At 39.8% G+C, this 11,109-nt stretch overlaps 1 long non-coding RNA gene across 1 annotated transcript; it reads left to right on the forward strand.

Moving 5' to 3' along the window:
* Positions 1-1,117: 1,117 nt before the first annotated feature.
* On the forward strand, positions 1,118-3,530 carry LOC123330711. Its single transcript, XR_006546785.1, has 2 exons — positions 1,118-1,731; positions 2,969-3,530. It is a non-coding gene; the product is annotated as an uncharacterized LOC123330711 (long non-coding RNA).
* The last annotated feature ends 7,579 nt before the right edge of the window (positions 3,531-11,109 follow it).

Below are 11,109 nucleotides of genomic sequence, written 5' to 3' on the forward strand. Positions count from 1 at the left end.
CAGGAGATGCAGGAGAGGTGGGTTCCACCCCTGGGTGGGGAAGATCCTCTGGAAGAGGGCATGGTAACACACTCCAGTATTGTTGCCTGGAAAATCCATGTAAAAAGAGCCTGGTGAGTCACAGTCCCTGGGGTTGCAAAGAGTTGGACACGACTGAGCACAAGCACAACAATAAAGATTTTTTAAGACATAATGCCATCGCACAATTGTGCACTTAATAGACTACAGTATAATGTAAATTCACGTCCATTGAGTCGACATCACTGATTAAGTGGACATGAGTTTGAGCAAGTTCTGGGAGACGGTGAAGGATAGGAAAGCCTAGTGTGCTGCAGTCCATGGGGTCACAAAGAGTTGGACATGACTGAGCGACTGAACAACAAGTAGTGTAAATGTAACTTTTATACATACTAGGGCACCAAAAAAATGTGACTCACTTTATTGTGGTATTTGTTTTAATGCAGTGATCTGGACCCAAACCCACAATATCCCCAAGATATGCCTGTGCTTCTTTCACCTTTGTCATTTGGAAAATGAGAATAATAGTAATAGATGCCTTTAAAGATTAATGTGACCAATAAAAATACATATTTGGTATTTAGCATAATACTAACAAATACACAGTGTATACATGTTGAAAATAACTTATAATTGTATTATGTTAATAAATGTCAACCCTAAAGGAAGTCAGTCCTGAATATTCATTGGAAGGACTGATGCTGAAGCTGAAGCTCCAGTACTTTGGCCACCCAATTCAAAGAACTGACTCATTTGAAAAGACCCTGATTAGAAAGACTGAACTGAACTGATTAGAAAGATTGAAGGCAGAAGGAGAAGGGGACGACAGAGGATGAGATGGATGGATGGCATCACTGACTTGATGGACATGAGTTTGAGTAAGCTCTGGGAGTTGGTACTGGATAGGGAAGCCTGGCCTGCTGCAGTCCATGAGGTTGCAAAGAGTCAGACATGACTGAGCAGCTGGACTGAACTGAACTGAACTGAACTGAACATAATGAGAATGATGTTAATGATGAGAATAACATCATAATGAGAGTCATTCATTTCATCAGTGAATGGTAAAACCTAGACAATACATCTTGCTCTAGAACTGTGACCAAAGTCATCTCCTGGACCTGTGCTGGGGTCTAGGGGACTAATTTGGGAGGTTCTTTTTCCGCTCAGATTAGCATCACCAATAAAAAACTGTTGCTGAGACTGGAACAGCACAAGTTAATTCACTGGCCAGAGCATGGAGAAGCCTGCTCTGGCTTCTGAACCTAGTTCAAAAATCAATTTCTCAACCTGATTAGGGCTGAGACATCATATATACAGGAAGGTCGAGGTAATTGGGAAGAAATTGCGTGAAGAGAGGAAAGAATATTTATAACTTATCTGAGAACAGGGATATGGTTTGTGGATCCAGTACCGAGGCAACGATCCTTTTCAGTCCTTTTTTGTGCTCCTCTGATTGTTGCCATGGGAACTGTCAATTGTTGTGATGCTGGTAGGTGTGTCACTTAGCATGCTAATGTGTTACAGTGCGTGGATAATGAGGCTCAAGGTCTACTGAAGGTCTGGTCTTCGCCCTCTTGTGCCTAGCCTTCTAATCAGTTCTTGCTTGTTTTTTTTGCAGCTTCCTCCTTCAGAAAAGAACAGTTAATTTCCATTCCAGGGAAGAGCAGCTATATGATTCTGGGGCAACACCTGTTATCAGAAATAGGAGGGCAGGTCAAATATTGAGGGATTTTTTTTTTTCTCTTTTCTCTTCTATTCTTTGGTTTACCTAATCATAAGGAATCAAAATAGTAATATTTATTGCCTTTGCTAGAATATACTAGAACTGGACATGAATATCTTTCTTCCTACTTTCAGATTAAGCTTTCATGTGTAGACTAGAACTTGATCACCTAGTCAGGAATAGAGCATGCTAATTTGCCCACTTTGCCATGGACATTTAAAAACTCATCAACAATTTGAAATGGAGATGTTCCTCCAAAAATTTTTATTTGCTTACTAAAATATTTAAGTAATATAGTTTGAAATGTATTTATTTACTTAGCTATAAATAGTGAAAAAATAAATAGCTATAAAATAGTATAGCATTAAAGTGAGGTGATCAATAATTATCTGCTAAATTTAACAGTAATTCCTTGGCTTTTATTATTGATTCAATTAACTGCTTACTCTGAACCATGAGACAAGTTCCACAGCATATGGCGACAATTTTAATTTACCCTAGCCATTTGTTGCAATTTAATATACATCTATTGATTTTGGCACTTAACTGTTGTAAACACTAATAGTTTTCATCATTTAGGAGTTATAGCACCCTAGTCTGATAGTTAAATCTCAGGGAGGAATGCTTCATTTGGGTGAGAAGCTTTTTATGTCAACATAAAAAGCATCATGACTTACTTGTACTTAAGGCTATTGTAGTTACGATAGATTAGGGAAACAGCATGAGATTATAAAGCACATTATGTATTCATGTATTCCTCATTTATACTCGTTCAGGAGTAGGAAGTATTATCTGTCATTACAAGTTATTTTAAGACTTTGAGTATGTTATTAGTTTCAAATTTTCCATGATTACATCTTAGATATACAACAGGGAGACTATAATGATACTATTAAATGCACACTCTCTTTTCTAATATCTGTCACTTAATGAAAAGCAAAAGCTTAAATCATTGCACTTAGCCTGAAGTGTAATGAAATGAAGTGTTCTTGCTCAAATAGAAAGAATAATAAAAATCTAGTTAGGCAATTAACATCTTTATTTTTTGCTCTATTCCATACTTTATGACACCCATATCTTTATCTTTGAATAAACTGGTAGGAGAAGCTGGGTCTAGGAAGCTGGTAAACTGTGCTAGATCTCTTCACATATCAAACTGTAGAAGACTTGGATGAAGTTTCATTGCCTGTATTCTACAGTTTGATCTTCTTGTCTACTCTTCCTTAGAGGATTGTCAACAACCCCTTGGAGTGTGTAGTGTTCTGTCCATGTAGAAATGCCAGGTGGATCCAGTTCCTGATGACATCTTCTTATAGTATTTTGTGTGGCAGGCTCCTTGCACAGGACTGGAAGGAGGAATGACTGCTCTGAAGAACATATTCTGAAAGAGTGCAACACAATAGAGAAGACCTGCCTCAGAGACAAGGGAATGAACTCTTTTTAGCCTACATTTGTCTCCATTTGTTAAATGAACAAAATGATTGCCTAACTCAATTTTTATAGATGGCAAATATTTTACTAAAGAAAAAACATGAGAATTAAGATAATCAAATCTAAATAAGTTACATAAAATTAAAAAGCAACCACTTTTGCTTCAATTATCTAGATATCAAGTTTTTTTGTTTGCTTTGCTTAAATTCCTCATATATCTTCTTCATGTTTTTCTTTTATAATGTTGTAGTTTCCTTGTCTTTGTTAGTATATATTCAAAATAACTGGTTTTACTCATTTGTTAAGAAACCTTGAAAATGAATGCATAACTTGAGTAATAAAACTTGAAATTTTAAAACAATTTTAAAACTATTTAATAATTGTATCTACATATGACTAATTGTGTTATATAGGCTTAATAAAGATTAGGTGAGTAAATAAATATAAATACAAGACATTATAAGATTGATTATTATTCATTTTATGGGCTTCCCTGATAGCTCAGTAGGTAAAGAATCTGCCTGTAATGAAGGAGACCCCGGTTGGATTCCTGGGATGGGAAGATTGGCGGAGAAGGGATAGGATACCCACTCCAGTATTCTTGGGCTTCCCTTGTGACTCAAGTAGTAAAGAATTTGCCTGCAACGCAGGAGACCTGGGTTTGATCCCTGGGTTGGGAAGATGCCCTGGAGAAGGGAAAGGCAACCCACTCCAGTATTCTGGCCTGGAGAATTCCATGGACTGTATAGTCCATGGGGTCGCAAAGAGTCGGACATGACTGAATGACTTTCATTTTATTCCTTTCATATTTCTTTTCAATGAGAGCAGACATTTGTGCTGCTTTTGCTTCATTATAATGAACGACTTCTCTCCTTCAATTTTCACCATTTGACTACTTTCAGTTCAGTTCAGTCGCTCAGTCGTGTCCGACTCTTTGCGACCCCATGAATCAGAGTACACCAGGCCTCCCTGTCCATCACCAACTCCCAGAGATCACTCAGACTCATGTCCATTGAGTAGGTGATGCCATCCAGCCATCTTATCCTCTGTCGTCCCCTTCTCCTTCTGCCCCCAATCCCACCCAGCATCAGAGTCTTTTCCAATGAGTCAACTCTTCGCATCAGGTGGCCAAAGTATTGGAGTTTCAGCTTTAGCATCAGTCCTTCCAATGAACACACAGGACTGATCTCCTTTAGGATGGACTGGTTGGATCTCCTTGCAGTCCAAGGGACTCTCAAGAGTCTTATCCAACACTACACTTCGAAAGCATCAATTCTTCAGCACTCAGCTTTCTTCACAGTCCAACTCTCGCATCCATACATGACCACAGGAAAAACCATAGCCTCGACTAGACGGACCTTTGTTGGCAAAGTAATATCTCTGCTTTTCAATATGATATCTAGGTTGGTCATAATTTTCCATCCAAGGAGTAAGTGTCTTTTAATTTCATGGCTTCAATCACCATTTGCAGTGATCTTGGAGCCCCCAAAAATAAAGTCGGATGCTGTTTCAACCGTTCCCCCATCTATTTCCCATGAAGTGATGGGACCGGATGCCATGATCTTCATTTTCTGAATGTTGAGCTTTAAGCAACTTTTTCACTCTCCTCTTTCACTTTTATCAAGAGGCTTTTTAGTTCCTCTTCACTTTCTGCCATAAGGGTGGTGTTGTCTGCATATCTGAGGGTATTGATATTTCTCCCGGCAATCTTGATTCCAGCTTGTGCTTCTTCCAGCCCAGTGTTTCTCATGATGCACTCTGCATAGAAGTTAAATAAGCAGGGTGACAATATACAGCCTTGATGTACTCCTTTTCCTATTTGGAACCAGCCTGTTGTTCCATGTCTAGTTCTAACTGTTGCTTCCTGACCTGCATATAGGTTTCTCAAGAGGCAGGTCAGGTGGTCTGGTATTCCCATCTCTTTCAAAATTTTCCACAGTTTATTGTGATCCACACAGTCAAAGGCTTTGGCATAGTCAATAAAGCAGAAATAGATGTTTTTCTGGAACTCTCTTGCTTTTTCCATGATCCAACGGATGTTGGCAATTTGATCTCTTGTTCCTCTGCCTTTTCTAAAACCAGCTTGAACATCAGGAAGTTCAAGGTTCACGTATTGCTGAAGCCTGGCTTGGAGAATTTTGAGCAGTACTTTACTAGCATGTGAGATGAGTGCAATTGTGCGGTAGTTTGAGCATTCTTTGGCATTGCCTTTCTTTGGGATTGGAATGAAAACTGACCTTTTCCAGTCCTGTGGCCACTGCTGAGTTTTCCAAATTTGCTGGCATATTGAGTGCAGCACTTTCACAGCATCATCTTTCAGGATTTGAAGTAGCTCAACTGGTTTCCATCACCTCCACTAGCTTTGTTCGTAGTGATGCTTAAGGCCCACTTGACTTCACATTCCAGGATGTCTGGCTCTAGATGAGTGATCACACCATTGTGATTATCTTGGTCGTGAAGATCTTTTTTGTACAGTTCTTCTGTGTATTCTTGCCACCACTTCTTAATATCTTCTGCTTCTGTTAGGTCCATACCATTTCTGTCCTTTATCAAGCCCATCTTTGCATGAAATGTTCCCTTGGTATCTCTAATTTTCTTGAAGAGATCTCTAGTCTTTCCCATTCTATTGTTTTCCTCTATTTCTTTGCATTGATCGCTGACTACGTTACAGATATGTTACTATTAGTTCACACATGACTTCCCTGGTGGCTCAGATGGTAAAGCATCTGCCTACAATGCAGAAGATCCAGGTTCCATCCCTGGGTCAGGAAGATCTCCTGGAGAAGGAAATGGCAACCTACTCTAATATTCTTGCCTGGAAAATCCTTGGTTGGAGGAGCCTGGTAGGTTACAGTCCGTGGGGTCACAAAGATTCACTTCAGATCACATATATTTATTTTCTTAAAAAATAAACATACTGTGTCTTTAAATTATATTTTAAAATTGTATTGTTTATGAGTCATTTTCTTTTGTAGATGCAGGATATGTTTCTATGAGATGGAAAGGAGAAGCATTTAAAACTTAAATTGTCTTGCCTTGTTTTTACTTTGATAACTGTAGGAAAAAAGCTCAGTCATATTGATTTCTGATCACCTGCCTCAGGAAATGAAAGTGATGTTAAGTCTCTTCTTATTTCCTACTCTCTTCCCTCTTGAGTAATTATGGTTGAGAATCAGTTTTGCTAATGGAAGGCTGCTTAATTTAATAGTGCAGAATATATCTGGGGAGAGCAATTTTGCAATTGTGAAATGTAGAATGGGATCTACTTGTCAGGCTTAGAATGAAAACAATAAAGAGAGCCACCTAATGAAACACATTTTAGGATATGGGGGAGTAAGGATGGACTTCCTTAAATCACTGACTGTTGAGGTATTGCAGGCATAATGAGGGCCAGGCCAGAGCAGAGGCATTGTAGCAACTTTGCTTCTTTATATAGTTTCATGCCCCTTTTCTTTGGGTATGTGTTTCTATGTTTCTTTTCTATTAGATGAAACACATCAAAAGAATTTTCCTGTTGTTGATACTGAAATCCAGAAATAACATCTGGCACATGTCCTTTCAAATTTGCATCTGTTTATTTGTATTATGTTCTTGATACCTAAAAGTAGGATTGATTTACCATAGAAGTTCAACTTTTATTTGAATTTTTTTAATGAATAAAATAAATGAACGAGTGAAAGGGATAGTTGGGGGGGGGGTTATATTAATAAGGAACCACATGTAGGGAAGGCTTCTTGGAAGAGATAAGACATAAGCAGAGTACAGTAAAGTGAAGAAGAGAGCTGTATTGGTACGGTTTGGATAAGTGTGCTTAGGTAGCAGGAACAGCAAAATTTTGTCTCTGAGCCAAAACCATAGTGTGTGTTTGAGAAACAGTAAGGAGGCAAAGGGGGCAATGGCAAAAATGGCAGAAGGTGTCATGGAGAGCTTGCCAGGACCCGAGTATAAGCAACCCTTGGAGACTTTAGTAAAACCTTTGAGTGTTATTCTGGGTGAAGTGAGAAACCATGAAATGGTTTTTGGCAGAGCAGTGACTTAGTTAAATATATATTTTTAAAGCACCTTCTGGCTGTTGTATGGTGACTGGTGTATGACATGCAAAAGGGAAGGCTGGGCTGCCAGTTGAAAGTGCAAGTCATGCATGCTCAGTCACTTCAGTTGTGTCCAACTCTGTGCAGCCCCATGGACCATAGCCCACCAGGCTCCTCTGTCCATGGGGTTCTCCAGGCAAGAATACTGGAGTGGATTGTCATTTCCTACTCCAGAGGATCTTCCTGATCTAGGAATTGAACCCGCCTCTCTTATGTCTCCTGCAGGCAGGCAGGTTCTTTACCGCTAGCGCCACCTGGGAAGCTGACATCAAAGAGTATCATGGCTTGGACTATGTCAGGAGCCGGGAGGAGATGCTATGAAGTATCTTTTGATGTACAAATAATTTGATGACATGTTGTGTGACAGAAAGATAGGAATCAAAAGGGCTACAGGTTTGGGGTCCTGAGTAAAGGGAAGATGGTGGTATCACATATAAAGTTAGGGATCCCCTGAAGGAAGAACAAGTTGTGATTAGAGTTTGTAGTTGAGTTCTGTGGACATGTTTGAATGGATTTATCAAGTTTGGAGAGATTATAAGCAAGTAGCTAGGGTATATCTTCTGGTCCAGTGGAGACTGTGATCGCATGAGAGTCACTAGAGGAAATAGGTATGATCAACAGAAGAACTGATATAGACAGAGGAAAGCTCTAAAGACTTAGGTTTGGGATGGTATAAATTAATACTCCTTGTTTTTGTAATTTTTAAAAGGAGCAGTCAAACTATTAATTGTAAATAATTAAATTTTGTTGTTGTTTCTCATTTACTAAGTCCTGTCTGACCCCATGGACTGCAGCACACTAGGCTCCCCTGTCCTTCACCATCTCCCAGAGTTTGCTCACTCATGTCCATTCAGCCTGTGATGCCATCCAACCATCTCATCCTCTGTCATCCCCTTCTCCTGCCTTCAGTCTTTTCCAGCTTTGGGGTCTTTTCTAATGAGTTGACTCTCTGTATCAGGAGGCCAAAGTATTGGAGCTTCAGCTTCAGCATCAGTCCTTCCAAAGAATATTCAGTGTTGATTTCCTTTAGAATTGACTGATTTGATCTCATTGCAGTCCAAGGGACTCTCAGGAGTCTTCTCTAACACCACAGTTTAAAAGCATCAATTCTTTGGCGCTCAGCCTTCTTTAAGGCCTAACTCTCACATCCATACATGACTCATGGAAAATCATAGCTTTGACTCTATGGACCTTTGTCTGCAACGTAATGTCTCTGCTTTTTAATATGCTGTTGTATTGCTGTTTATCCTGCCAACTACACCAATTGTCTTGCTGACCCTGTTCACAGCACCAATTGTCTCACTGTTCACATTGTCTGCGCTGTTCACTGAACCCAGGGTAAGCAAGATGCGAGCTAAGAGGCTGGAAAAAGATTCAATGGTTTATTCACTCCTGGCTGGCATGGCAGCCATAACACAGCTTCTTTTCTGGCTGAGGCAGCGGCCAGAGCAGCAGCCATAACAAAACCATAACACAGCCAAAACATAACCATGATGCTGCTCCAGTGGTGAAGTTCATACAGGCGTCTCATACAGAGCAGTCTCCATTCCAGCCTGTGCTTCATCTAGCTCGGCATTTCGCATGATGTTTCGGCATATAAGTTAAATAAGCAGGGTGACAGTATATAGCCTTGATGTACTCCTTTCCCAATTTTGAACCAGTTCATTGTTCCATGTCCAGTTCTAACTGCTGCTTCTTGTCCTGCATACAGGTTTCTCAGGAGGCAGATAATGTTGTCTGGTATTTCCATCTCTGTAAGAATATTCTAGTTTGTTGAGATCCACACAGTCAAAGGCTTTAGCCTTGTCAGTGAAGCAGAAATAGATTTTTTGGGGGGATTCTCTTGACTTCTCTGTGATCCAACGGATGTTGGCAATTTGATCTCTGGTTCCCCTGCCTGTTCTAAATCCAGCTTGTATATCTGGATATTCTCAGTTCATGTACTGCTGAAGCCTAGCTTGAAGGATTTTGAACATAATCTTGCTAGCATGTGAAATGAGTGCAATTGTATGGTAATTTGAACAGTCTTTGGCATTGCCTTTCTCTGGGATTGAAATAAAAAATGATCTTTTCCAGTCCTATGGCCTGTATTTATATAAACATATATTCAATTTGTCGGTATTTTTAGTTCTTTCCCTCCCGCTCCCCTCGCCCCCCCCAAAAAAGGATGCTCTGTACTGCTCTTGAGGAAGTATAAGGTTGAGTGCCTTACCACCGGTGTTTTAGTGGGGCCAGAAGGGAAAAGCAGGTAGGAAGTTCTTTCCTCTGTATCTTGATTTCCATTTAGCCCCATACTTAGAGTTTGGTATTTTTGTCCACATACACCCATACCTCTTCTTACTGTCCAAATATGGTCTTCTGTCTGAGTTTATATCTTTATCTGTATCTATTTCTGCTGCTGCTGCTTCTGCTAAGCTGCTTCAGTCATGTCCAACTCTGTGCAACCCCATAGATGGCAGCCCACCAGGCTCCCCCATCCTTGGGATTCTCCAGGCAAGAACACTGGAGTGGGTTGCCATTTCCTTCTCCAATGCATGAAAGTAAAAAGCGAAAGTGAAGTCGCTCAGTCATGTCCGACTCTTAGTGACCCCATGGACTACAGCCTACCAGGCTCCTCCATCCATGGGATTTTCCAGGCAAGAGTACTGGAGTGGGTTGCCATTTCCTTCTCCAATATCTATATCTACAGCCCTATATTTCCATCCTTTAGTTGTTGTTTAATCACTAAGTCATGTCCAACTCTTTGCAACCCCATGGACTGTAGCCCTCCAGGCTCCTCTGTCCATGGGATTTCCCAGACAAGAATATTAGAGTGGGTTGCTATTTCTTAATCCAGAGGATCTTCCTGAACTAGGGATTGGACCCTGATTTCCTGCCTTGCTGGCAGACTCTTTACCATCTGAGCCACTGGGAATTTCTGTAAATCTGTACTGCTAGGCCTAGGAGTAGAATTTCAGGATCATAGAATATTGCCATATTCAGACTTCGGTAGGTAATCCTAGATTTTTTTCTCAACTGGTTTGATAAATTTATACTTCTGCTAGCATTATGGGAATATTCATGTTGATCCACATCTTCACCACTACTTATTAAGAAGATAAATAGACATGTGATATTTATACAAAATATTAAATAATATTAGTATGAATATATTGAACATATTACATATAATTAATTTTGATAATTAGAAGGGTATGAGATTGAATCTCATTATATAGTTATAATATGCATTTCTCTACATTGTGATAAGGTTGTGAATGTTTTGATACATTTGTTAAGCTTTTGTTTTTTCTTTGTTAAGTGTTCGTTGTAGCCTTTTGACTTGTTTATTATTTCTTGATTTATAGGCATTTTTATATATTCTAGATACTTGTCTCATCAGTTATATGTATTGTAACATCTTTTTCTAGCATGTGGCTTATCTTTTTATTTATGGAATGATACTTTTTTAAAAATAGATGTGCTTAAATGTAATGCAATTGACTTAAGTAATTTAGTTTTCTTACTTATGCATTTTGGAATCCTACTTCAGTTCAGTTCAGTTCAGTTCAGTCACTCAGTCATGTCCGACTCTTTGCGACCCCATGAATCGCAGCATGCCAGGCCTCCCTGTCCATCACCAACTCCCGGAGTTCACTCAAACTCATGTCCATTGAGTCGGTGATGCCATCCAGCCATCTCATCCTCTGTTGTCCCCTTCTCCTCCTGCCCCCAATCCCTCCCAGCATCAGGGTCTTTTCCAAAGAGTCAACTCTTTGCCTGAGGTGGCCAAAGTACTGGAGTTTCAGTTTTAGCATTATTCCTTCCAAAGAAATCCCAGGGCTGATCTCCTTCAGAATGGACTGG

Source organism: Bubalus bubalis, chromosome 20, assembly GCF_019923935.1.
Source record: "Bubalus bubalis isolate 160015118507 breed Murrah chromosome 20, NDDB_SH_1, whole genome shotgun sequence".
Lineage (NCBI taxonomy): Eukaryota > Metazoa > Chordata > Mammalia > Artiodactyla > Bovidae > Bubalus > Bubalus bubalis.